The following is a 5,487-nucleotide window of genomic DNA, read 5'->3' as shown; positions in this document are numbered from 1 at the left end:
GAGGAAGGCTTGCGCGGCACGCTGAGCGCCCGCGGGAGCTCTGCAAAGCGGACAGGTTCGGTCGGTGCCGGGCTGAGCGCTCCGGCGTCCGTGGGGGTAGACTTGTTGATCCTTTGTAATCTGTTCCCAGGCATGTGCCTCGTTCTTCTCATCCGCCCTGAAAGCAGATTTAAGGATAAATCACTTCAGGATTTTGTCAGCGCGAAGGCTCGTTAGCGTGACAGAAATCATTTAAGTCTTCATTCACTAGAGTAAGCGTTCAAATGGAAACAAAATGTTAGTGCAGAGCATTCACCCGTTCGTGGCCTCAGAATAAATTCGTTTCAAATTGAGCTCTTTGCATGAAGTAGTATGTTATTTCTGAGGCAGAGATAAATAATTTCATTGTCAGAACTTGGTAAAAAAAATTTTGCATGTAAAAGATTTAGTGTCTTATTTGACCAATGAAATCAAACACTTTGTACTTCATAATCGCCATAAGTCATGCTGTGAGGAGTCAATGGACTTTGGCCAAGCCTTCCTTCAATTCAGAGTACCTTTCACTCTAATATGCATTTTTTTTCAATTTCAAAAGAACTACTATGGGCTGTTTTGTGTAATAACATGGAACTTTATATTCAAGAAGAGCATTATGAATTTTGATCTCAAAGAAGAGATGCTTTAATATGTAAAGTGTCAGCTTATATTTCTGTGTACTTTATTACTTACTTTAAATAGCAGCAAGAAGTCTGTGTGATTTTTTTTAAAGCTTTGTCTAGTATGAAAGCAACTGTGTAATATTTGTTGAAATCATAGCATGAAGGGCTACCATTAACCACATTAGCATGTGGAGAAATGCTGACGATATAAAATTTCAGGCTAAAAAAGAGAGAGCTCAAGAAGGATCACTGACTTCCATTATGTAGAAAATAGTTTCAGAGAAAGGTGGAGGTGCGGCCTTCAAAAGGGAGCACGGTGACATGGCAAGGGGCTATGAGACTAAGCTGCTTCAGGGAGAATCCTGCCTGCAGAGGAGAAGGCTTTGGGAGACTTTATTGTAGCCTTCCAGTATTTAAATGGAGCTTAGAAAAAAGATGGAAGCTGAACTAGTGCTGCAGCTGAAAGAAGAGTGTTACTTTTCTGTTTTTTTTTTTTCTCTTTCGTTTCTGTGTTTGTGTGATTCCATGGCAGGTGATTTTGTGAAATACAGCTAAAGTAAAGATTGTGAAAAGCATTGTGAGATTGGCTTTGGTTCACTGCACTGCATAAACTGGTGTACATAAACCTTTTAGATTTCATGCTGCATGTCAGGTGAGGTGCACTAGCAGTTGTCTCTTAGCCCTGGAGTGTGTGTCTGTTAATTGTCTGTGAGGTGGGACAGCACATGGAGTAAGATATAGTGTCCAGATAGTTGTATAGGGAACAATCTATGCTCAGTGGTACAGGATGTTCTTGCCCATGTTGTGCGGATTCCAGCACACTGTATAGACCACTCCTTAGCAATATTGGTACTGTTAACACAGTCCATCCTAATGAAGTCAAACTTAACTTTTTACATTCATTTATCTAATGTATTCATTTTTTTGTCCAAATAGGATTTAATATCATACCTTCTGCACCTACAACCCTTATTTTGAGCCTAGTTTAAAGCAGTTGCTTAGCCCTGGAGCTGACGCGTTTGTGCTTCTCTAGAAGTAACTTAGCTTATCTCAGTTAGGCAACATAGAGTGAAAAGGCCATTAAATGTTTGCAGTAAAAGATTATTGAACTTAACAGTTATGAAAAATCAGAAAAAACCATACGCAGGGTTTTCTTAAAAAAAAAAAAAAAAAAAAAAATTATTATGCCCAAACATTCATCTTTAGAGTTGCTGTTGTTTTAATAGTGGCTTTGATTGAAGTAATAGGTTGTTGTCCAGGATCAGATTTTGAGTTACACAGATCTGATTGGCAAAAGTTTTATATAATTCTTGAAGTGTTAATTTTGCACTTTGAAAGACTATTTGGTAGCAATCAGATGTCTGAAGTATCTTTGTGTGCAAACACACTTTTTATGCTTTCTGTGATCAAAAACGTTATTAGTAGTTACACTAGTAAAAAGACATGTTTTAGAACCCTGGGATAGCAAAGTAGGTTTATACTTTCTTTCTGAAATGAATACTTGCAGTAAAGGATCTGTATGCTATTTTGCGTTTGATATTTTTTACTAAGACTTGGAAGTGCATGAGGGAATTTTTTGAATGGGAGGTGTAAGTGCTTAGTAGCAAGCAGATGGCAGGTTAGATGAAGCCTTTTGTGTGTAAGGCTGGTATGAAAGGCAATGGGTCAAAGCTCAGGGTCAAACTAAAATATAATGTAGAATGATGTAACATTAGCTAAACTGGTCACTGTTTTTCAGATAAGTTCTGTCTACTGCTTTGAAATATATTCTTAAGTGATACCAATTCTGAAGGAGAACTAATTTGCTTAAATAACACTTGTGAATGACCACATGACTGTAGCAGCAGGTGAGTCCACAAACAGGAAAGTCAACCTTTGTTGTTGTGCCACGATGTTGAAAGGAATGTCTGCAGCATCATCATTTGGCTGCTGTTTTAATTATAAGGATTCTTTTTGAGCTGTGTCTTGGGCTGACTCACTTCACCATTTATTATTATTTTTTGTCTTACTCTTTGTGGTTCTGCTGCAGAACCACAGGCAAAGACTGAATAGCTTTAGAGACTTCTGTCCACATCTGTCCTCAGAGATGCTAATTTCTAGTGGCCAAGGTGGATCAGCAGCCTGCAAATTATCACTTAGTCTCCTAAGGAAAGCTGGCATTAACTTGTCTCTTTTCCTGACCATGCTGAGCAGTATTTTTTGGCTGTTTAGCAGCTGCTTCGCAGTCCATCAGTGTATCTGGTAAAAGAAGAGCAAGAATTTCTAGAAGATGCAGATGTTACTGTGAATGGCAAAATAGATATCCAGCTAATTTTAATCTGAAATAGAACTATCCAAATAAATACTTTCTCTGTCTCGAGATATAAGCTATCTCAGGTTCATTTCCCAGTGCTGTTCCCATGGTGCTCTGTCAGTGCCACTCATGCAATTATTTTGAGGGACGGTGCTAGGTCACTGAAACCAAAATCCCCAGTGAGGTGATGCTTAAAAATGTAACATTAACATCTATGGTAGCACACATCTATGAAAGAAATGAGTTTTGGACAAGAAGGAACTGCAGCATACTAGCTACAATGGAGTTCACTGCTGTGTTAGACATTTGCATTTAACATTCTCAATTTTAGATGCTTAATTTAATCAGTCATGTAAGCTCCTCTGTACCAAAAGACAAGAACTAAGTACCTACAGTATGTAATTCGTTCGGTGCACCTATTTATGTATTGATTGGTTACAAAGGAACTCTTGCTGTTTAATAGCTAGCTTCTAAGCATCTGAAGTTGGGTTTGGAAGACATTAAGAGGCAACTTATATCCTTCCAAGGTTATCTTCTATTTACTGCTTACTTGTTGGATAGTTCATGTAAGAATTTGTTAAAGAGAACTATCTCTCCACATGTTAACAACCTTTTTTGGTTAATATCTGAATCATCATCATTATGTCGTATCATTATACCAAGAGGGGTGATTTGCATGAGAAGTCTTGCTGAGACCATGAAATTGTTATAATACAAAGAGCATTATTTTGTTCAGCAGATAAATTTCATGCTGTCTGAATTAGGCTGTATGTGTTGCACCACTCTCAAAGGCTGGGAATTGTAGATAATTCTATTTCTGCTACCATTTGTTAATCTCCCCATTATATTTATGGTGGGAAGTGTAAGCCTTATCTTTTTCTTTTAGGTTGACAATTGCATTTTTCGCGCTCTCTGGTCTGGATATGTTGGATTCCTTAGATGTGGTGAACAAAGATGATATAATAGAATGGATTTATTCCCTTCAGGTCCTTCCCACAGAAGACAGTGAGTGAGTTTTTAGTTTTTATTTATTGATAATAACTAATTTACTTTTGCTTTTCACCTGCGTAAATAGTGGTATGAAATTAAAAGAAAAAAAACGACAAAAAAAAACAAACTTGACCTTCACAATTTGAAATAGCAATATCTAACAATTCTTAGAAACAGATAACACCCTCCTAAGAAAAGTAGAAGTGTTTAGTTTTAACTTCCTCATGTATTTAAAGTGAAGCTATGAAATGAATTTCAAGGTAAGACAGTATAAAATAATAATGAAGTTGCACCTTTAAGCATCTCAGAGAAATGTTTCACCTTTTCCTAAAATAAATGCATTTTGAATAAGCTGTGTGGACCTAGTAGTGGTTATATTGACTTCTCCTGTTGTAGCCATGCCAGAAGCAATGAGCACAGGTATGGTTATTTGGAACAGCTGTTGGAAAAAGGGAGGTATAAGATTAAGAAGCAGAGAGGATAAATACAGTTCTAGTTTGAAAAATCTGTTCTCTAGCTTTGTGATTTTTATTTATCTCATGTTTTCGATAGTAATGCTGCTGCTGTATCCCAGCTGTTCCCAAACTGGAAGGTGCACAACAGCTCCAAGCTGGGGAAGGGGGCTCATGGGAAGTGGCTCTCTATGGGTGACTTGATAGAAGTTGAGAGGGTATTTCTGGCATATTTTCAGTGGCAGGTGAGTGGCTAATAGCAGTACAGAAAATGGAATGGAATGGAGGGAGCTGTGAGTGAGACACTGCTATTTTATGATGTGAGGTACTGGCATGTTCAGTACTAAACTAGAGATCGCTCCAGGCTGGTCTTAGAGCAGAGATAATTCCAGGTGCTATTCTGTAAAAAGAACTTCTATGAAGTGAGCATGTGAAAGTCAGGGTTGCTTACGGATAGTTACAGTCATAAAGAGATTCTCTTTCTTGTGCCAACTTAGAAACTACGAGATGCACTTTGGACATTAGCTCTTATAGATGCTTTTCTTGTGTTGTATTCTGAGACAAATTACAGGAAATTGTTACCACATGAGAAGGCTCCTGTTCCGTAGTGTTAGAATTTTTTCCAAGGTGAACATGCTTTATTTGTAGCAGTTGAATACTTTCTGTTGTGTGCCGGTCTTCAGGACTGTATTCTGACAGAACAGTCACAACAGTATTCTTCTTTTACCAGATACACTGATGGACTGTGAAGCAGCTGCTAAACAGCCAAAAAATACTGCTCAGACAGAACAAGCTTCAAGAAAAGAGATTAGAGTAGTTAATTTTTTAATTTGTCTTTGATAGAGTTTGACTTTTTTTTTTCTTTCTACCTAGCCAATATCTGGGATAGTCCTATAGTCAAAAATCTAATAGGAAAGTCAAGGTCAGTATAACTCCCAGAGACAAACATGGAGTCTAACAGTCCAGGAAAGATGTCTTACCCCTCTCCCCCCATTCCTCCTTCCCCCTAGCATTTAACAAAATATGAAATAACAGGGCAGTAGCTTTGGGGAAGATGCCACTGGCGCAGCATTCTGTGCTTTTAAATAAGTCTCAGTAAGTCTCTCTTTTTTTT

General features: G+C 37.9%; 1 long non-coding RNA gene across 1 annotated transcript; it reads left to right on the top strand.

Moving 5' to 3' along the window:
- The first annotated feature begins 6 nt into the window (after nt 1-6).
- LOC109364120 lies at nt 7-5,433 on the top strand. The gene is made up of 3 exons (XR_002110145.2): nt 7-251; nt 2,377-2,485; nt 3,818-5,433. It is a non-coding gene; the product is annotated as an uncharacterized LOC109364120 (long non-coding RNA).
- The last annotated feature ends 54 nt before the right edge of the window (nt 5,434-5,487 follow it).

The sequence above is a fragment of the Meleagris gallopavo genome, chromosome Z (genome assembly GCF_000146605.3).
Source record: "Meleagris gallopavo isolate NT-WF06-2002-E0010 breed Aviagen turkey brand Nicholas breeding stock chromosome Z, Turkey_5.1, whole genome shotgun sequence".
NCBI lineage: Eukaryota > Metazoa > Chordata > Aves > Galliformes > Phasianidae > Meleagris > Meleagris gallopavo.
Note: the sequence above shows the minus strand (reverse complement) of the source record. Positions and strands in the feature narration are given on the sequence as shown.